The sequence below is a fragment of the Haemaphysalis longicornis genome, unplaced genomic scaffold (assembly GCF_048455015.1).
Source record: "Haemaphysalis longicornis isolate Haplotype H1 unplaced genomic scaffold, Haemaphysalis longicornis Haplotype H1 scaffold_2, whole genome shotgun sequence".
Taxonomy (NCBI): Eukaryota; Metazoa; Arthropoda; class Arachnida; order Ixodida; family Ixodidae; genus Haemaphysalis; species Haemaphysalis longicornis.
Genome location: NW_027526295.1, coordinates 102,032,906 through 102,055,865, shown reverse-complemented (window position 1 = coordinate 102,055,865; position 22,960 = coordinate 102,032,906). Strand labels below are relative to the sequence as shown.

Here is a 22,960-nt window from a genome sequence, read left to right as displayed (position 1 = left end):
CATATTTATCAAAAATGCTGCTTAATGACGTTGTTCACTAGAGCACTGAATAAATTGGGCGTGGTGGCTGCAGCGTTAAATATGTAAAAGCGGCATGTGCCGATCGCACTTTTTCTACCATTGCGTCAAACGGCAAATCGAACGTATTTTTCGCCCTTTTAATTCCGTATGGGCCAGCAAGCCCTGCTCTCTGCCTGCACGATTTCTCTGTAACATTAACTTAGGTTGGCAGGCTCGCCCACGAGTCCACTCACACAGACCCCACTCACCACTCATGAGTGAGGGGTGAGTAAGCCTCGCCATAGGTTTGGACTGGCCACTGTGAGTGCGAGTGAGTGCGAGCCCCCCGCGCAGTGAGCCCCACTCACCACTCGCGAGTGCGAGAGCAACTCGCTGGGAGCCCCGCTGACCACTTGCTAGTGCGAGTGGCACTCGCCGTGAGCCCCGCTCACCACTCGCGAGTGCGAGAGCAACTCGCTGGGAGCCCCGCTCACCACTTGCTAGTGCGAGTGGCACTCGCCGTGAGCCCCGCTCACCACTCGCGAGTGCGAGAGCAACTCGCTGGGAGCCCCGCTCACCACTTGCTAGTGCGAGTGGCACTCGCCGTGAGCCCCGCTCACCACTCGCGAGTGCGAGAGCAACTCGCTGGGAGCCCCGCTCACCACTTGCTAGTGCGAGTGGCACTCGCCGTGAGCCCCGCTCACCACTCGGGAGTGTACTCGCGCTACTCGCGCCATTTGCGCGGCTAACCGCGGTGAGCGCCACTATTTGCGCTTGTACTCTCTGTTGGCCATTCATCGCAGGAGCCGCTCGCTGTGGTGGTTGTTAATGGCGGGATTGATTTTAGCTTCGGAAATATACCGTCACTGAGCTCCTGCAATGGGGCACCCTAGAATTAATTCTCTGGTGGCGTGGTGATTTAGGAATATTATTTGGGTGGCCTTCTGACGCCGTAATGCACTAATACTGTTCGGTTTCATGGCTCATGGAGGGTCTTCTGCACACACTCGCGTGCCAGGGGAGACGACCACTGGCGAGCACGAGTGCGAGTGAGTGCGGGTGGTGACGGCGAATGATAAGCGTGAGTGCAAGTGGTGATGGCGAGTGAGTGCGAGCGGTGATGGCGAGCGGTGAGTGTGAGCGCAAGTGAGTCGAGTGGTCACGGCGTGTGGTGAGCGTGAGCGCGAGTGGGGGCGAGTGGTGGAGGGCACGTAGTGAGCCTGAGTGCGAGTGGTGAGGGCTGCTGGTGAGCGTGATTGTGAGTGAGTGCGTGATGCAAAATATATTTTTCTGTGTGAGTGTGAGTGAGTGGCGCCCAGTTTTGCCGAGGTATGACCATTAAAGCGCCCCCTCCTCCACGCTTGCCCTGCCTCTCTTTATTTCTCTCTATCTCTCTCTATAACTCGAAAGTACCTTAATCGAATCGTCAGAACGCCTACCTCTTTCACTGCATTCAGAAACAAAGACTCATAAATAATCGGCAGCAACAGAAACTCGAAACAGCTGGTTTGTTGTGCAGCGCTATTAGCGATGTTTTACCAGTTGGTTTGTTCGTCGATATTGCGTCAAAATAGTTAATCACCCAAAGTTGATAGTGCATCAGAATATTACGCACTAAGCTCGCTCATTCCAGCCACCTAGTGAAAATTAGTGTGACGCCCACATTTATAAAAGGGCGCAGCACACCTACATGGCCTTTATTGTTATATTTAAATGAATTTGCCTCAATTATTTCAAGAACATAACTGGCAATTACGAATTGCAAAAAAATATTTAAGCCACGTGGTAACTGCAATAGCTTGATATTGATTAAAATGAAAACAGAAAAATAAAGAAATTGTAGGGATTACACAAGTTTGCAATTTGAATACGTTGAAGCAATGCTGGAATATGCAAATTAGTAATTTGTGCGCGTAACTACCCCTGACGCTGACCTTAATGGGCTTTAAACGCTCCACTAAAAAAAAGCGATTAGACATTTTATCGATGTTGGGCGACTACCACATGCCTAAAAGTGAACGATGTATCCGCCTTAAACAAAATTAAACCAACAATTGGGCAGCGGAGCTGTGGTGGCCTTGTGTCGGCTCGAACGTAGCGGGTGCTCGCCCGAAAACAGCAGCGCCGTCACCGCGCAAATCCTACATTTCGCGCAAAAGAATCGGCAGCTATTGGCGGTGAGATCTTTGAGTGGCGCCCCCTAGCTCTGATGTCGGCTTAGGGATTCGCGCCGCTGTCGTCTGCTACACTCCGCTAGTGAGGGGCAACAGTGCCTGGGCTAGAAATCGCCCGCTTCGTTGCTGTAGTGCGTTAAAAAGCGTATTTCTAGCGACTCAGTTATTTTGCCAGCTTCTGACGCATCTGAATAATTTGAAGCTGTATCCCCCACAAGTTTGCAACACACGAAGCGATAGAGAACAACTTTCTTCAGAGTATCGGTCAGAAGATCGTGTGTAACTCGTCCTTTCTTGCTTATTCGCGAGGATCAGCGATCAGAGCTTCTCAATAAGTATTCAAAATGCGTAGGCTTACCTGCAGTATTTTTGAGATGATCCTATGAAGACTCAACAGTCTAATACTACGTACCAAGCAGCGGCCTCTACACGCTCATCGCACAGAAGGAAATAAAGTGGCTTTCTTCTGTTTATTTCGTTGTTGCCTTGTATCGGATTAATTTTTCTTGCTTTTTTTTTCTGCCCAACGCATTAATTTTTCTGCGCCATCACCAACTTCTTATTAGGAGGTTTCGGGATGTTTGGGAGCCTCACAAAGGTCGTGTGGATATTTCCTTCATTTTGTATGGCATACATTCCCTTCTTCACAAATTGGCCTTCATTACGGCTGCGTGCAAGAAGGTGCATATCCGCAGCGTGCTTTGTTTATTCACATGCAAATACAATGAGAAGGTTTGTGCTACGCCACCTCGATCGCGCCCTAAACAACGTGGTCCACAGTACTCGAAGGCGGCTTTTTTGCTCCGAATTTCTATCGTAATTATATCGTTATCATAACGAACTGACTCTCCACTCGAACAATGATGACATGATTACGGTGTTGAAGGCATGATATACTCGCTAACTAACGTAATAAATAGTATACCTGCATATATTACAAGACTCGAAACCGAAGAAGAATTCGAAGTAGCTCTTTATTGCTTTTCAACCCTTCCAGGCGCAAAGAACAAATCCTATTCTACTCGGGATGGCGTTCTATGATTACTTTTACTCTCTTGTCCTGGACTGAGGACCTGGCCCACTAACCAGGTCGATTTAATTGTTAGACAAAGTTTTCCCCTCCACCCCTTACTCCTCCCCCTCCTCTTGAGTGCAGTTTTCCTATAACGCATATCCGAATATCGGGAAGATATGGCTGTGCAAAATGTTCCGAAATATCCCTTCAGGTATTAACAAACATATATGTGTTACTATAAATTTAACGAAGACGTGACTCGTTTTGCTCAATAAACCTCCATACTGGTTAGATGCCTGGTATAGAATCAGCAAGCGCGTATATAAACACGGGGTTATTTGGAACTCAACCTACAGTTTTTGCAGTCTATAGTGCATGTCGGCAAACTTTCATGCCTTGACAACGTAAAGTGATGTGACAAAACGCGTTCGAGCGTTCGGCAAGGTTGCAAAAACTGTTTACCTCACATATGATTACCGGGAATCGTGATGCCTTCTGCCAAAGCCGACAACCCTGAAGGCCTAGAATTGGTTTTGGTCTTCCATTTTCGCTGTTGTCGGTTATTAGCAGCTGACTGTTCCTTTGTTCGAATGCTTACATGAGAAGCTGACGCCTAACTCCGACTCTTCGCGCTCCGCACAGGACCGGCTTCGCAAGGAATGGGGTGGCGCCGGCAATGTTTCTCCCGTAGCGGTATCCAAAACTATACTTTAACTGACACCATGAGCTAGTGTATGCAATTTTAAGCCTATTATTGTGATAAAAAGTTACCCACACGCCAATTCTGGTTGACCGAGCGCAAAGAAACAGCAGGGAGAGCGATCCTGAGTGAAGCAGACGACAAAAAAATGCGAGAATCCCTAAGCTGACGTCACGGAGGCGCGCTTCGCAGCGCCGCCTGTGTTCGCGCTCACCGCCAATACGTCAGAGGCGGAAGGCTCTCTCTCCTCTCCTCCCACGAGTGGGAGCGAGAGCAACGCGTCTCCGCGAGACCACTGCTGCCTCTATCGATGGGCCTGAGAACCTGCTCCTACCGCTGCCTGACGCACGACCCACAGCAGACGGACGAAAAGGCTGGACCTGCAACACTTCCGCTGTTAATAATACCGCCAACATAATTGGAGGAGCCAAATAGCAATGAAAAGTCACGTTTTTATTGCTATTTGGCTCTTACAAACAAGAGCTGCAGACTGGGCTAGTTGGTAATTCATAGTGTTCAAAATGTAGCGCAGAAAAAACACACTCGTCCGTGTGTATTCTTTCCGTCCCGTGTGTTTTTCTGCGCTACATTTTGACCACAAACAAGAGACCACTTAAGATGATTACGATAGCTTGGTAGGTTAATTCGGGTTAAAACGTGTTTTATCTTGAACCACAAGAATAGTGGTTTATTCCGTTCTGTCTACTGAGAAAATCCGTGCCGAACAAAGCACGCCACGTGTCCTTCAACGAACTCTGTTGAAATAAACCGCACTCAAAATGTGAAATAAGACTTGTTTTCACTACGTCGTATTGCTGACGGAGCGAAAATGCATATCCGCACTCGTCCTTATTACGCTTTTAAGGCAAATGTTTGCATGGTTAGGTGAATGAAAATTCTAGCGGTCCTGTGTACGCAGAAACCCATCCTCCCCAACCCTATGCGCATGCGCGAAAAAAAAAAAGAACCAGTCTGGAGAGGAGTTAGAAGTAAGGGGAGAGATTTATGTCTGTCGCAGCAGAGCGCGCGCGCATCGCGCTACCGCGCGAAGACCAGTTCAAGCGATAACGGCAGGCAGGGGCGGCTGCGGTACGGGCGAAGCAGCGTCAACGTGGAAATGGCAGGTACCGGCAGCAGGTTATTCCGAAATCAATAGGCCACGAGGAAACACCAGCCGCTCGTTAGAGCTCCGCTTGTTAACCATCTGTACGGAGTGCGTGGGCGCAGTTTGGCCACGCCCTTAATCACTCCATGCTATGGTTGCTCCACTCGGTATTTAGCTTCTGAATGTATTCATTTAGTCCTCTTCAAATTGTGCATCAAAGATGGACGAAGTAATTTATCCATCCTGCAGTCATTGGCCTTCTCCCACTTGTAGTCTCTTTTCTCGGCAGCCACTTCGCTACACTGGCTGTCCACAAATTATCGGTTCTCCGCATCCCATGTATGTCCAGCCCCACTCCCCTTATTTTTTTGGATTTTAGTTGGGATGCCTGCCCTTCGAGTTAGCTCTCTAATACAGGACCCTCGACTCCTATCATTAAACCTCACGGCTGTGATTCTTTTTCCCCGACTTTCTGGGCCGACAGGTCTAATGTTTCTCATATACATACACATTGAGTTTTTATACAGTCTAATTTTTAAATGTTAATAGGGGGAACTTCTTTATGTAGGCACATATTGCCGCACGTCCGCTTGCATCAACTTTTCACGGCTATAAATGACTATGATTAGCTTTGCCTATATCGTTTTATCGCTTACTTTCATATTTTTTGGGGTCACATGAATGTACGTATCAGACTGCCTATTTGAACGCGATATGAAGATGTTAGCATTCTAAACACTCTAATAATGTTTCTAGCGCAATTGCGGCACCTGTTATTTGCCGCGTGGGGCAATTAGTAACGACATTGCTGCCTGCCGAAGTTAGGAGTTCGCCTCATTTGCGCTTTGAGGAAACTAATTAGTATGAAGAATTACTATCGGAAAGTACTTTCAGTCGCTATGACATACGATTAAACCGAGAGTTGCAATGCAAGCTCATAGGAACGGAACCTGAAAAAACGAATACACGCTGAATCGTAGCGCGCAATTCGGTGTTTACACTTTGTATGTTCGTTTTAATCTTGGCTTACTAAGTTCATATCCTTTGCGGTCAAGCTTTTTTTGTGAACAAAAATTACGTTCACAAGGCCCGCTACTTTGAGTAGGTGCAGTATATGAATGTATTAAGCCGCTCGCACTGCGCTAGGAATACGACCGCGCGCTCCTGCCTGGGAGAAAGTTGAGCTCCCCGCACCAGGGAGGAAAACCACGTGTTCACAAGCTGTCCTGCACTACAGGAGGCGACTATTTTCGCACAACCGGCTGACATCTCGGCGGACGCCGTAACGGAACGCCCGAGTTTTCCCAGAGATAGCGGGGCGGGGAGCTTACTGAATGTCAGGGGAGCCAGCCGAGTCGAGTATCCGAGGTCATCGCGCAGCGGCAGCGGCACCGGGGACTCCGCGCTCACAACAGTAGGAATCCACTTTCTCGGCTTTCCGCCGCCCGGAGCTTGCAACGTCGCCGTCGAGAAGGGAGGGCGACGGTGACGACCCCGGCCACGCGTGGCGGATCACGCGTCAGCGACTGCCGGTAATGACCAACGGCCGGCCGTTCGTCGTCACTCGGTCCGTGCGCTTCTAAATGGTCCGCCGGGCCGGAACACAAACACACGCACGCGTGCACGCTTCACGGCGTACGCGAGTAACTGCCCGCCTCCATTAGGGGGCGCTGTTGCAACGGCTCGTTGCTGCTCTTCTTAGCGCGTAAGCGGCTTGCGGCGGGCGAGGGAAACCACGGCGCTGTGGGCGGCCCCACCTCGCTGTCGTGCGGCGAAGACGGACAGCGCAGGCGAGAGGTGACTGGGGCAGGGATGACGGGGAGAGCGCCCGCTGATGGGCACCGGGCTGACGAACGCTTAATCTGGCGTTGAATCTCGGAGCGACAGAAGCCGTGTTGTGGCGAGTCTTTCGGCCTCCTCACACGCTCATTCATGTTACAGCGAAATTGTACATTAGTGTGGTTCAGTGTATTTTTCTGCTGGGTGAACAAGACGGTCTTACGGCAAAGCCAACGTTATCGCGAGTGCTCAGCACTAAACGGCCGTAACCCTTGTTTTATATTAATTCTACGCTGCATGGCCCCCCGCACCCCTCCAGTCAGCCCCCTAAAATATACACGAGAATTGGCCGCTACAAAGACAAAATCATTACGCGAGTACGACCTCGCCAAAATTATTCACAGGGAGCTGGAAGGGGTGTTTAGGAAGCTTCACTGGGAGACGGCAGGATTACGGATAAACGGGAAATACTTCAGCCACTTATCTTAATTCGTTTACGGGGAAGTTGTAAACTTTACAGAATTACCGCCTACTGTCAATACGTCGGTATTTACTGGATGAGTATGTTTACAGAAAACGTCTGCAACTCTTCTATTATCGGAAGCATTCCGAAACAAAGTAGTTTTTGAAAATTTGTTGTTACGACTAGTATATCATGACGGCGAGTTTTGTTATATTTTCATATGAGGTGGTCCATAGTGAAGATGCGAATGATGTGGAATTCCTGCTTGCTGTCCATGCATGAACATCTACGGGAGGAAAACAGACTGCGTCGCCGGTCATCCCCCTTTCTTAGAGAGAACAAACTTTATTATTGTAAAGACTCTCAATCCAGGATCTAGAGGTCGTTTTCAGTTCACGGGGTCCTCCGCCTAGAGTTTAGGTGTTTTTGTCCGGATCTGGTGAACATGTTCCCATTATTCCTCCTGGAGCCTGGATGTTCACAGAGTGGAATGACTCGGCGTTTTTTCTTCTTTTTTTAACGTTCAAGATCAACCTGTTTTAAAGCGAAGAATCCCCTGGCCAGTAATCGCGGTTTCATTCTGGCCACCTATCCCTGATGCGCTCGAATGCGTCATTACAGCTGCCATCAAAGTCACCCCCCCCCTCCCCCCCCCCCCCCCCCGGGCCTCCCCTCTCGCACACGCAGACGCGCGCATTCTAGAGCCGTGTACATTCGACGTGTCATTGTAAGTGTTATGTTGTCCGCAGTCTTTTGATAACATAGTAATACTCGAAGAAGATGTATGACGGTGCACTTGTAGATAATTTCCCTATGCGGCAGGGCCTAATGTAAGCAAGGCAAGCGTTGGGTGGTGGTTAGTGGACGGCGTTTTTACTAATAAAAACAGGCGTCGCAGTGGCACGTCGCTGTTGAGAAGCAGCTTACGAGTTAATGTGTGCAGGGTATTTAAACGGCCATTCTGGACGCTTTAAATGTTTGGCGGAGACTGCCGAAATACGAAGAGGTGTCGTTTCCGCGAGCAAGCCGGCGTAACACTGCGCCTTCTTTCAAGCGAGACTGCTTTCTGGCGATCCCCCACGAGCGTTCTTGCCCAAGCACGTCCACTGGACGGTGGGCTTTCTAAGCGGCGTGCCAGCATGCCAAGTACTTGGAACGGTTCCCTACACGTTCACAGCGGGTCTGCCCAAGGTATGAGAACTCTCGGTTGCCACAGGCGGGGCGTCAGCCAATCCTGTTATTCGATTACTAACACACAGCCACAATCCTCAGCACATTTTTTCAGAAAACAAGCGTCTACGGCGAGAGTCTGTAATTTTATGACGCCCAAGAGTGAGCGAAAAAACGCAATGTGAGAAAGCCAGCTCACAAAGAAGAAGCTTATCGCCACAGCAAACGCATATTGCCGGTCGCGTCGGAGCGAAAACTCTCGCCTAAAAAGTGATAGTCAAAAGAGACAAGTATAATAGTGAAAGAGCTTACAACAAAAGCGAACTCATCTCGCCGCTCGGGTCGGGGCGATGCGTCTATGTAAATATATGACGCAGTGCGCAGCTAATAAGGCAACCAAGCACGCCGCGTTTGAAAACCAGCGTCCCGTGGTATGTGCTATCAGAACGCGGTCACTGCGGAAATAGCCCGCCACTCGAAAAATGATTCGGCCCTAAAGCGTATACTTCCATCACTTGAATATGCATTTGAATTGGATTAGTCATATTAATTTGGCACCATCTTCAAGATCAGTACAGCCAAAATAAAAGCACCTGCGTGTCTTTGTCAGAAATGACTGCCGTCAATGCTCAAGAGAAATAACATTTCCTCACAGCTTGCACCTAAAATCTGTGTATACGTAAGCTCTGTGTATTCTGCAAAAACGTTTCACTATCCATCTACTTTCGCATGGCCGGTGTGGAGAGTTAATAAGGAGGAGGAGTAGCAAACTTTATCCAGGCGAGTTACTTAAAAAAAAAAACTCTGTCGTTCGCACACATCTCGAGCGAAAATCGCGCTTTATAGACTTCTTTAGCATAACGCCAATGTCGGCGACTGCACAGACCTGGTCGTGTTGCATTCGAGGGAATAGCGGCTTTCGCCTACGAGGCTAGCGTTGACCGCACGGTCCTTCTTTGCTTTGCGTGGACAGGTTGAAAAAACCGAACTGTCAATTACGAGCACTGACGCGAGTGCAACCAACTATTTCTCCAATGACTAGATTACTCACGAAGCTCAGTTGTGGGTCAGGTAAACTAGAGCAGAAACATAAACGTAACAATGCGTGTTGATAATTAATTCGGGTAATCAGCAATGGAACGCAGAACGAAATGAAGCAGGCAGAGCGAGATAGAAGGTATGAGGAACGGAGATGTTTTGGGTTAGCCCGTTCTTTAAAACAGTCTCGTTGACGTAACATGCACACCATTTATCGTGAAAAAATGCCAGGTCCGTTTCCACTAACCAAACACAGTACTCGTAAGCTGAAGCAGAATGGCAGAAGTAGTACGATGCGAATAAACCACGACCGAATAAACATACGGCTGTACAACGAAAAAGCGTTAGTCTGTCCAATGTTAGTTGTCCGCACATTGTGAAAGTGCGGAAACTTGGTGGAGAAGGCGAAAAAAGCCCTCCCAACAACCTCTCTAGCACGAAACGTGCACCTAGGGGTTGGTTCGTATGAACGGCTGACAAAATGCCTTTCTTTACGGCGCTTAAAAATTGGTAGACATTCGAACAGCCATCGAAGAGACAAATAACGGAAATTTCACCCTCGCTCTAGAAGCCAAATTATGACTCACGAATGCGCAAAGAATAAGAGAAAAGAAAACTTGCATTGCTGGTTGACAACAAGACTGGGCTCTTTTAAAAGCCACTTCACGCGAGATAGAATTCTGAAATGCGCTGCACATAAAAAAAAGCGTCGTACTGGCCATTCACCGAAATAATTCCGAAGAGTTTCTCTAACTAAAACAGGAATAAAGTGAATAATAAGTCTTATGACAGGTTCTCTCGTGTGACAGCAGGAAAGGCTACCACACGACTATTTCGGTGAGAGATCTGAGCCTCGGCGGCCCTGCGGCCGGAATGAGGCGTCATGTCGTCGCTCGAGTAAGTCGACTCTATTGGGGCACATCTTATTCAGGCTTTCAGTCTTCCGCTGCAGATGCATATTCTTGTTTATTTTGGCAGGAGTCCCTTTCTTTTTCCATCCGAGACCACGCGCCGTGTCTAATGCACAAGCGATGAGAGGCAGTCACAATGCTTCACGATATAATAGCACCCGTTGCTTCAATGGGACAATCAATACCAAGCTCAGAATTTCTATCGATCACTACTCATGGGAGAAATTCATCGCAGCTGTGTCAATTCCACGCTTTTCCCCTATCATTTTTTTTTGTAGAAATACTGTGTCCCGACTGAAAACCACACACACCTAATGATATGAAAACAGCGTCGGCGAACCAGTGGTAATGGAAGAAACGACTAAAGTGCCGGTGCCTGCGGAGTGCACCAGATTTAACCCACAGAGCTCTGTGGAACAAAAAAAAAAAAAAGAGACATAAGTTCAGGCCTGACGTAGAGGCGTACGGTTCTTTTATTTAGATTAGTTAAAGAATGTTTTTTTTTATTTGCATGGGCTTCGATCGAAATCTGAACGAAAAAAAAGACTGCCTAGGGGTGAGGTTGGGCGTGCTGGAATGACTGGAATAGTTTTGGGCACGCAACGAAGCGATGTCACGCGTTGTGGTGTGCAAACTGTGTCACAGGAGGTTGGTTAAACCTGAGCTCTGCCAACAGAGTTCCCTCTTAGTGTTGTTTGCAAGGGCAAACCATGGAAAGTAGCCGTGCTTTTTATTAATGACGGCCATCGTCGGATTTCTCCAAGAAGGGTTTCTACCAATACGACGTTCCTCCTATCATGATGTAAATTTCGAGCTCGTCCTTAAATTTGCTGTAACTGGACAACAACGGCTGTTTCCGCACCTCTCCTCACCTACCAAGAAATCACCCAATACTACCGAACCAGGAGACAGACCTTCGCCAGTCCTCAGACATCTTTGACGAAAAACCAAGAAATCACACTCAGACAAATTCAAGGAGGTACTTTTCCCCACCCCATCCGTATGCATTTACTCTTTCCTACACAGTACTCTGATTAGTGTAAATTCTGCCAGGAACCAGGAACTCTGACACACATATTATTAGACCACAAAAAACGCAAACCTTCCGCCCCTGAACCCGTCCCCTTCCGAGGACCAGCTCCTGCTTGTGACCAGGGCTACGGCAGCCTGGACAGCACATGGGCTCCTGGACTGAGGAACCACTCTCGCATTATTGCGTACTAAAGTTGTCTCTCTTTCTCTTTTTCTCTCTTTCTCTCTCTCCTTGAAAGCGATTTTCGCATGTAAAAGCATAGCGGTATCCTTAACTGAGCCGAGTCGAGGAGGCACATGGAGTGGAGAACAGACTCAGAATACGGCTACTAACATTCATCTTCCAAGCGCTAAGTGGAGTGGATAAACTTTATATAACACTTGCTTGATGGTTTCTACGGCGCAAAAAAACATGGACGAAAGAAGAACAAAACAAGAAAAAAAGAAGGGGAAGTACAACTGTACAGTAAAAAACAATGCAAGCGGTCCCGTTTCTGGGGCTTCAAGAGATGCAAGTGCACCCCCCTCCCCCTTCTATAGATCTCACGTAGTTCTAGCAGTAGGGGAGCGGTAAGCTTCAGCGCCAAATTGTTGAAGCTCATTTTATCAAGCAGGCAGGGGACAACCGCGTCAGTGCTCCGTCCATATCGCTTTCATCAAAAATTCCCATCCTTTCCGAAAGAAACTTGAGATAAGCGCGAAATTTAAAACTGCGCCCAAACTTCGCTTAAAGTGCGTCCCATCGATCGTCACACCTTAAAAGTACACTGTAACGTTGTTCAACTTTTTTGCGAAATCTTAAATGCTTGCAGAACGGCGTCAACCAACACATCCAGTACTGATATTAAGGGGTCGCAATGTACTTTCTTCAAAAATTAGTTCTCTATCCCCATCAAATAACTTGGAAACTAGCTTAAAAGAATTTTCTGTCTTTCCAGGTGTTGGCGCTCTCCGACCGCTGGAATTACGTTGTTGGACCTCTGGGTCGTCCAGCTGCGGCGCGATGCTCAGGAAGGGGAGCGACACGTCGTGATCCGATGAGGCTTTTAATGGAACTAGAAGAAGAAGCGGGCGCGAGCCGGCGCAGCCACATGAGCATGCGGCAGCTCGTGAAGCGTAATGAAATGATGATGGTTAGCGTCGTCTGCTGCAAGGGGTGACGAAGAGGAAGTCACAACAGTCTCCCCCGCCGACAGATGGCGCTAAGGGGCTTCCAAAGGGTTAAGCAGGGGTTCGGGACGCTTGGGTGTAGTGCCCCAGGAAAAACGTACACTGCTGGGCCCGACGATGCCATCAAGTCTACCAATGAGATTTGTCCCAAACTACAGAGTTGTATTGGACGTTGCCTTTCACAGTGTAGCCCAAGTTTTTCTTCAAGGGTGTCTCTTTTGCTTGGTTGGGCGTGATATCCTTGGTATCATCACTCCTCTGATGCCGAGATCGTTTTTGCCGCCACCGGTGCTTACACCATCGGGCGTGTTGTTGCACCTTCAAGTCACGCCATGGTTCGTTTGCAAGCCAGGTTCCCGTTGTGAGGGTTTGAACGACCGAGGGTTTTGTGCTCCTTGTCTGGACCATGTGAACTTTCACTTGAAGCCTCCCTCTGTGCTCGGCATGACGTCTTCTGACTCGTTCTTTCTTTCTGCGTTTGCGTCTTTTGGACTCGGTTCGTAATTCAGACGTTCGCTCACGAAGATTTTCTGCTGGCTGTGGCGCCAGCTCGCTGGAGTGCAGGATTATCTTGGACTTGAGCGAAAGTGTATCGAAGCTCTGGTTCCGAGGACTGCTTAGCACTTTTAGGGTTCCCGGGGGCGAGTAGAGGAATTTCCCCTGTGAAGTCATTCTATGCTCGAAGGTGGAAACGACCGCAGTGGCTTTGCTCGCTCGTTTGCAAATGTTCATGGCAGCTCCGCGGGAGATTTCATCCTTGTGCATCCTGATCGATTCGTTAGTGGGGTCTGCTTCAATGGGGGGATCGTTCATACAGGTGGAGTGTTGCGGTAGTCGGGCTGTCGTTGGGTGCCAATCTACCACAGATTGAAGCTGGTGGTTCAAAGTAGCTGTTAGAACTACAGGACTCGAAGCAGCTCCAAAAGACACCCGAGTTATGTTCCGTGCATCTAAGTCCTGTAGTGGATGGTCTTGTGGGGATGTGCGCTTTCCCGTTGGTATTGGAAGAACGGTCGCCGGGCGTAGCGTCGAAGATCGGCAATCCTGCATTTTAAAACGTAGGCTAGCCGTCAAGGTGACAACCTTGTCGAGGTACTGCCCGGCGTCTAACGTCTCACTCTCGAGCAAGTCGTCTGGTGTCTCCTCAAAAACCGCATCATCCACTGTCTCAATCTGTGCGTACAATGCGCCGATTCGCTCAAGAAGTACACTCACTGCAGATGGTGTCGCCTCTCCATGTCCTCTTATGTGGCCTTCCGCTTCCGCTAGAAGGCCATCCAGTTGCGCCCGTAGTCTGAGGCGTCGTCGAAGTTGCCGCTCCATTCCGTCGCACGCAGCTGGGAACTCTCGCCAAGATCGCAGGCGCCGCGTCGTTTTCTGGGCTTTCGCGGCTCCGTGCGTCGATGGGCTTGGCGTCGCCTAGAAGTCCCGGGTTCTCGGCACCATGTGTTGGACCTCTGGGTCCTCCAGCTGCGGCGCGATGCTCAGGAAGGGGAGCGACACGTCGTGATCCGATGAGGCTTTTAATGGAACTAGAAGAAGAAGCGGGCGCGAGCCGGCGCAGCCACATGAGCATGCGGCAGCTCGTGAAGCGTAATGAAATGATGATGGTTAGCGTCGTCTGCTGCAAGGGGTGACGAAGAGGAAGTCACAACATACGTCATTAAAGCGGTGTAGCAGCTATTGGCCTGCTTTCCTTCAATTGTAACAATGAACCCATTCGATAGCCACTTTAAAAAAAAGGCACAAACGCAAACCAGACACGTAAGGCGTAGCTGGTGCGACGAGCAAATCAAGCAGTGCTGCTCCGTGCTGGCGACAACTATAATTTTCGTAGTGCTTCCAGGCGCGAAGGAAAGAGTGAAAGCGTTTATCGGAAGTGTTGCAGGGCCCATTTAAAAGGGCCAAATCGCAAACGAAGAACAAAGCTATGCGACGATTTTTCGCGCATTAAGTAATGGCATCTACGAACGATCTAAATATATATCGATACTTATTTTACGAGATAAAGGTATAATATTGTACTCATTCTTCATTATCAATGCGTGTATTGTTTTATCTAGAACTGATCCTTTTTAGCGTTTTTGAAGTAACCATTTTTACGCAATGGACCAACCTATCTATGGCGCATTAACTCTTTGACAGCAGGCCAGCTGTCCCACCAAGAAAGCTGTCGGTTTAAAAGAATTAGCCTTTTTGCGAATGTGACGCTTTTTGATGTCACAGTGTTCTCGGTGTTTTTTGCATAAGCAGCGTCATATTTTGAGAAACAAAATTGGGAAGTTCGGCATTTTGTTGTACGTTGTTTCTCCGCGTTCTTGTTTTTCTGCGCCGTACTAACCATAATGTACCATATCACCCCCGTCAAGCATTTATATAACATCAAGTGCGATCTTCTGGTGGTCTCCAGGTGGGAGGTCTCTTCAGTCCAGGATACATTGGTGTTTAGTGGCGTAATGGGCCCCCTCCACTATCATATATGAGCTGGACGGATAGGGCCGAGCTAGTCGGCAGCTCCACCCATTGCTGTGGTGCAATGCTAGGGAGCGGGGGGCAAAATTGGCGTGGATGGTTATGCAACTGTTATGTGAAAGAGTGTGCCTAATTGTGGGCCTTGTTGACATGTACCCGTGTATTGTGTGAGAAACATGGCATGGCGAAGCGTGTTGTGAGGGCATATGTTGGTCTGCAGATATCAGAGTAGTAGCTTCGTGTCTGGGAGTTACGGGTGTGGTGGCGGGAATTTTCGGAGGTATAATCAGTAATGGACCAGTGTCCGTATACGTGAGGAGAGAAGCAGTGGATGGGAATGAGGGAGAAGACACGGTGTCGTGGGGTGGGCAGGGGGTGAACTGCCCGGTGTACGTGACCTTGGGACGCGCCATGTGCCGCTTCGTTGCCCCACAGTCCCATGTGGCCGGGGTCCATACGATAGTTCGGGCAGCCGCCATAGAATTTGGAGTACTTGAGTGGAGATGCAGCCAATGAGGTAATTACGGGAAGCTGTTTGAGAGTCCGTGATAAATGGGATGTACTCTTTATACGTGGAGAGGGCGAGGGGTGTGGCGACTTCTTCAGCTGTCTTGGAATTTTTAGTCGATGTGGTGGCAGCAGCGACTTCTCCATCCTGATTGCCACTCACGGTGACAACGTATGCGTTGTTTTGACCATAGGGGGAGGCGTCGGTGTATCTCCTAGTGTCTTGGTGGCCATATGTTGCTTGACGGTATGTCGTGCGGGCTAGTTAGCACACTAAACGTTTTTCCACCCTTATCGCGTAAAAAATGTGTTGTATGGTTGTAATAAGGGTGTCGGGAAGTAATTACACCCTTTTTCTTAGGTTACAGCACCCTAATTGGTAGGTTTCACCTTTTTTGTGTGGCAGAAAGGGCAATAGTCGACTGAAACACATCGGTTTTCTGTTGTGTGTTAAAAGGGTATGAAATGGGAGTTCAGTTGCAAAAGAAACAACGAAGCTTGTGGTCGACCCTCCTTGGGGTCGGACTAGCCTCTTGCGGTTTTGCTAGGTTTTGCTAGGCTTTGCTAAGTTTTGTTCGGTTTTGCGATGCTCTTGCTAGGCTAAGCTAAGTTCTGAGGCGTGAGGCCAAGTTTAGCCAGATTTTACAAAGCCGTTCCGGTCGGTCCCTCACACTTTCAGGGGATCCCACGATAAACAAGCTAGGCCGACCCCGAGCTCCGATGTTTCTCCAGCCTTGAACCCCTAGTGCAAACTGCGCCAGCTTTGTTTTGCGTTTAGTAGCCCAAAACGACTACTATCACCTTTGAATTGGTATAGTAAGAGGTGCATACGCACATCACCCCTTGTGCTCCCACTCGACCGGGCGCTAAAGCTGGCTTCACTGTTATAACACCCTATCTGCGGTGGTGCACCCTGTACAGGCGGCGCATTTTTTTCGTGGTATTTTTTTTCTTTTGCTGAAGCCACCAGACCATGCTCGAGACTAAACAGCTCCGCTGTTAATTAATTATGCCAATTCATACCCCCCCCCAACCCCCTTCGTAGAAAATGTTCTAGTCCACCCCTGTAAAAGGGTAGAAAAGACCTCAAAATTTGGAGGTCTTTCATACCCTTTTTATTAGGCTCCATCAACCTATTTTGTAGCTTTACACCCAAGCGGCAAAAAAAGCTATTGAAATAATGAAAATAATCTTTGGAGGCTGTTACAAGGGTGTAAAATAGGTGTTTGGTAATTAATGAAATGACCAAACATAATACCTACAGCACTTCTCCCACTCCGCCTCATGATTAAAAAGTTTTTGAAAATACGCATGCTGACGTTAAAATGCATAATTTTAGAATTAGCGCTAAAATGTATGATTTTTGTGGCAAGCCCTGCGACTTTATCAGAGGACTTTTCTCTGCTGGCTATAAAAGCAAGAAGAGCAAGAAGAACATGCAAGAAAAACAAGAAAACCAACGGGATGAGCGTTGGCATTTTTGTTCTATTCATTTGTGGTCCAAGTGTTACTTGTGCGTGTGGAATGTGTCTGTATGCCGTGCTGCGCGTAGCTAAGCCGATCCATATTGTCACGCGTAGCTGGCTGCCTCACCCTTACTTTAGGGTGTTAAGCAACCTTACACCCTTATTTTAGGGTGTTCACAAGCACACCTTTTTTTCATCCTTACAACCTTTTTTAGTCGAAACACCTTTAAAGGTGTGCCACCGAATATGACCCGCCGAATATGATGAGCCCGCTGAAAAGCGGAGGATGAAAGTATGGCGAAAGTGTGAGGGGGAGGGCAGTATGCCGAAGCCGCACCCCAGAAGCCCAGCACGCGCTCCGTGCTGCACGCACACGGGTCCTTCGGCGACCTCCTCTTGCGCGGCTCACCCGAACTACGTGACATTTGCGAGGGAGGTTCAAACACGATTTGCAACACCATGCTCGGCGGCAGCGACGGTGCGCTGCGAGATAAAGCAGAGTAGCGCGCGCCGCCGTGCGTTCGCTGATCACGCCATCACTTCTTGAGACGCAGCAGCTATGCGGCGTGACAGAGAAGGCTGCAGTTCGTGCTGCGCACAAATTTCTCATTGGGAAGTATAGTAATCGTCAGTGCATTTTTTCTTTAGCTTTTGTTTTTGTTCTGCTTGTGTCTTACCTCCCTTCGACGTTGTTTTCTAGAAACAGTCCAAAAATATTTTTGCTTAAAACAGCGTGCGAATTTGGGTTTATGAAATTGTGTTGTGCCCTAAACCTGCTTAGGGTAGATGTTCGTTAAGCAGTGATGACATGATGAATTAAGCCAATAGTGGAAGATATTTGGAAAAGTGTTGTCTTTATATACCTCGTCGTCAGGCTCGCCATTAAGTAAGGCAATTAGGTGGCGCTTGTGGCTTTTCTGACCAGGAAAAGCCATGGGCATGAGAATGGCGGGTAAAAACTTGATATGAACAACACAAAACCACAAGTCACAACTCAAACAATGCTACGCATTGAAAAACTTGGCCACCGCATGAGCGTCGAGTATAAAGGGGTCAGGAGTACAAAATACAAGCTTGTTATATTCGAAAAATTTGTTGTTTTATAGTGCCCTCAGCGCTTGTCCTGTAGCAAACGATACCCTGTTCACTGAAAAATTAAATAATTTAAGCCAAAATAGATATTCTCACGCCGTTTCGTGTGTTTCGTGCCGTCGACAATGACGTATCTAGAACAGGCTAATAAAACACAAGATAGTATGTTGACTAAGACTGCTGCCCACGCCAAAAACATTTGTTATCATGGTTACTGTCTGCCTTCATAGATGATGTAGCACTACCGCTTAAGGACCACTGTCCACACATGTTTTTTTTTGTTTTCTGATCGGACTTGTACCACACCTATTGTCACGGTTGATAGTAATCGTGCCCGGAAATATTGCCCATGACTCGACAGGACGGGTCCCGTAAGTGGCAGTGTCAGTTGACCAGTTGACCAGTGTCCTTTCAGCTAAGCCCTACGCGCTCGATGGCTGCGCCGACATTGTGCGCGCCATACGCACTGGTGCTGCTGTGTTGACGTGTTTATTCGTCAATTACATAGCTTAGACAAACATTCTAACTGCTATAAGAAGAATGTGCACTAAATTTAGGTGCGAATAACTTGTTCTGGAAACTTATAATCCCTGTTTAACCCGTTTAATTTGTGTTGAAGTTTGTCGGCCTCAGCCAATCGCAGGGAACTGCTCAGAATACGTCACTGGTAGGCGCAACCGTGTTTTCAACGTCTTCAGTGAGCTCAGCCGCTGAGCTTTGGCGGCGGGGCGGTCATAACAATGTCTCCGCCGCCCTCAGCAGTGTTTTGACGTCCGCACAAAAATAGTGAGGTGATGGCATGGTTCTTTCGAAGGCACCTCCAGGCTCGAAGCAATGGAAACTAAAACTGAGAATTTTTGGGCCGTTTTTTTTGCAATTAATTAACGCGCGATCAAGTATTTAAAGTGCTGTTTCCTTCCAGGCCACTAGGCATCGGTAAAACCAATAATAAAAATATTAGCAGGGGCTTAGCTCGGCTATGCCAGGATATACGTAGCGTGAGCTAAGGTTCAGCTGCTTATTCTTAGCTTTTCTGGTTGTCTAGGATTAGCTTGATTATCAGGCTTACTGCTGCTTCAATGACACACACACACGGCATACGCATTATGTGACACATGCATACTTATCAAGCGGCTCCGGCGCAGCGTCACCAATCGCTCCAGAGCTAAGCTTGCTCCACAGGCGCACGCCGGTGTGGCTGCGACGCATGAGCCATCGGTTCCACACCCGGCCACCCCTCGCATGATCATCAAGTGGACCGGGCCGCCACGTGCGGAACGGTGAAGACGCTGGGCGCTTGGGGTAGGTGAGAGACGCCGGGCAGCGAGCAACGTTCTGTGCGCCGTGTGACGTCACTGCTCCTCGCGCATGCGCAGCACAGCTCTCCAGGGGCCACGCGAAACTGCTCAACCTCGGTCAGTGTAGCTCACGCTACAAAAAGAGAACACAAAAAATTGGTGCCACAGGTAATTTAACATGCATTCTCTGCCGGGGCGGCGGCGAACGATTCCCCACAGACGGAAGATGATATCAGGGTCGCAGCGCCACTCCGTGGACACCGCGACGGATGGAAACTTTCCGCTCCTTCGCGTCACGGCTGTACCTATTAATCAGGTTTCTTGCGCCCCGCCACCGACACCGCATTTTCTGCGACACGCACTCCTCACGTTTTCGCGTTAATGGGTGGAAACCTTGAATTTCTCCCAACATTAGAAGAGCGTCCTGTGTCCAGACGGAAAGTATGAGCGCGGGAGCCCCGTCTACCTCCAGATGCGATCGGGGCACGCGACAAACCTGAGCGGCCGAGCACTTGACGACATATCTAACGGGTGTATGAACCGCAATGGTAGTCGTCCATTCCGGGTGCGCGGACATGGGGCAGATTTATGGGCCAAGACCGGTAGCTCGGAATCGACAAAAGCCTCGTACACTTCAGCGCTGCCCAAGACGGAAGGCGGCTGTAACGTGGAGAGTGAAAGAGAGGTGAACAGAAGGGGAAAAAAAAGGTAATCGAAAACTGGCAACGGAGGCACTGTACGGAGGCTTACTGGTGGGCCCTCTTGGAATACGACAGAGCGTGGGAAAGCGGCCAGCTTGAAGCGCTTGTTCGCCGGGCGGCCGTCGTTTCTGGAGCTTTTTCTTCTAGTCTTTCTTCCGCGGCTATCTGTATCGCTCCTGAGCTCTCCGTGAACCGTTTTTCTGCCCTCCTATATATGCATCTACTGCGGATTCCAATTTCACCTCCCGGTGTTTCGCGCAATAACTGTCCGTGTGTCCGCAAACGTCCGCGGCTGGGGCCGTCTTTCAGGCTGCTGATAATTGCATCGGGCGTAAGCTCACAGCGAAATCGAAAAATGCTTTGAAGTACCCGAAACTTACCCGTGACGTGCCAAAGACAACTTAGTAGTTAACGAGTCAGCACGCCTCATACAGCCGTGTTTGTGTTTGAACAAAAAACCGACAGTTTAATTGACGATTGCTGGCGCGCGCACTCCCAAATAGGCTTCCTACTTTCAAAGAAAGTAGTCCTTCGGTAACTCAGAAGGCGGAGTTTAAATCCTGCAAGATGGCTTTCATTTAAAATACTGATTTTCTTTCGTGCGAAACAGTTATAGCCCCCTTCGTCGAAATAATTTGTGCCCGTCGTGAGTGCCGATTAAGGGGGATTGGGCGATGATGATGAGTGTTCACACCAAATATTCTACCTCACTAACTCCTTAAGGGTACGAATAAGAATACGGTCGCGTCACTCGTTTTTCTTTACGTAATCTCCGTCACCCCACCAGTCCTAAATTACTACATACCCATTAAGGGGGATTGGCACTGATTTTGATTGCTACCATCTGGTCGACAAACTGACATGGCTCCTTGGAAGTAAAATTGGCTTCTCTGGAGTTAGTCGTAAAGACGCCACGGAGACAAAATGCGATAGGTTTGGTTGTTTCGAACGATTGCGAATAAAACTGACACCACTTTTAGCGCAAACTTCACAAAGAAAGCTGCATATGAAAAAAAAACAGAGAATTGGCATCCGACACTCTAGCTCTTTTTTCGCACTGAACCTATGGCGTATTATGGACCGCTCGTAGTGATTGGCTGAGGCCGACAAAACCCAACCCAAATCAAACAGGGGCTGCAAGTTTGCAGAACAAGCTAATTGCCATAAAATTTAGTGCACATTCTTCTATAGCAGTAAGAATGTAAGAAGTGAAATGTACGAACGAACATGGCGCAGAGCCGACGCCACACAGCCGTCTGGTGCCTTGGGCTTGTCTGACTCGACGCTGGCAAATTGGCATAGGCGACACTGCCACTTACCTTGCCATCCTGTCGAGTCGCGCACAATATTTCATGACACGATTATAATAAACCGTAACGATAAGTCAGGCAAAGGTCTGGTCAGAACAATAAACCACGTGCGGAAAGTGGTCCTTCAGCTGTATCGTTACGCCATTTATGAAGGCAGACGGTAACTCCGATAACAGAAAATTATGCTTGCCATCAATGGCAGCCTTAGTCAACATACTGACTTGTGCTTTATATACCTACACTGGATATGCCATTGTCGGCGTCACAAACACGATGTGCCAGGAGAATAAAAATTTTGGCGTAAATTTTGTCAGTGAACAGAGTATCGTTTGCTACGGCACAAACGCTGAGGGCACTATGACACAAACTTGCATTTTGTCTTCATGGCCCATTTAAGCTTCAAGCTTAAGTAACCCAGAAATTTGCCGTACAGTGGAATTACAATAATTTTAGCTCGCTGAATTCGAAGTCGCCGGATTGTCGGCGCCGGATAACCATTCCGGGCTCCGTCGTACGATCATGCACGTCGAACACAACTTCGTATACGGAATTTCAATTTCACTTTATTCGATTGTGCATTCTGTGACGCAGTATTTTCCCCATACAGGCCTCGAGTCCCCATCAGAAGAGGAGAGGAGGAATGACGTCACTAAGGAGAAGGACAACGTCACTACGGCTTGGTGATTGAATTGCTGGAATTCGTCCATTTTGCGATTGAGAGCTTCGCTGGAACAAGTTTTCATCAGAAATCAATGTTGGCCACGAAAGCTCGATTACTCCAGGTACAAACACAGAAAGCATATCCTTCCGTCAGTTCGACCTTCAAGGTCAGCCAAGGAAAAGCCAGCGCCTCGTGCTGTAGCAGAGGAAAAGCGTCCAATCACTCGTTCGTTCCGAAGGAGGGTTGCGGAGAGAAGGCGGGGGGAAAGAGTAGGGTGCATGATGACACTAGGAGGCGGAGGGTATAGCCTCCGCCTCCTAGTGTTATTTTTTGCTTCTCCTGGTGTCTCCTAGTGTCATAGCGCAGGGAACGTGCATGTATACATGCAATCTGCCTGCGGGTTGGCGTCTACAGCGCCGACTGCGCCGAGCACAAACACACGCCGAGCACCGCCGAGCACGCACAACTAGCCATTGAGTGTGTGTGTGTGTGTGTGTGTGTGTGTGTCGAGTACACGCATAAATACACACACGCACACAGACACACGCACACCACACACACACGATTGGATCATTCCTGAGCGCGTGCGTTCCGCCGTTATGTTGCTTATAGAAATCATCGCACACAAGTTAAAAGCCCATTCATTTCGCGATAATCATCACCAATTTACGGAAAGCTTGGCAGGTGCTCTGGTACTCTATGGTCATTCCTCTCACATTCGTTCGTGCTATCTGTGGTTTTTGAACCGTTTTCCTAACTTTCATTTCCTTCCTTCCCGCCTTCGCCCACATTTTTTTTCTTTTTTGCCTGCACCCCTGGTTTCCTATTTTAATCGCTCTGGGCAGCCGGACGACAAGGACAGCAGTTGACGCCCTTCCCTCCCTCGCTCTTCCCCC

At 48.7% G+C, this 22,960-nt stretch overlaps 1 protein-coding gene across 2 annotated transcripts in view; it reads right to left on the bottom strand.

The window, feature by feature from the left end:
* The window catches only part of LOC144169070 (acetylcholinesterase-like), a 295,512-nt gene that overhangs the window by 192,911 nt on the left and 79,641 nt on the right, over positions 1–22,960 (bottom strand). The window contains exon 1 of one of the 2 annotated variants that reach the window (XM_077698069.1): positions 6,326–6,622. The exons of the other annotated variant lie outside the window; for it this stretch is intronic. The gene's annotated coding sequence lies outside the window, so the exon portion shown is untranslated. Of the gene's footprint in view, positions 1–6,325; positions 6,623–22,960 lie in introns of those variants that run through there. 2 annotated transcript variants of the gene reach the window in all.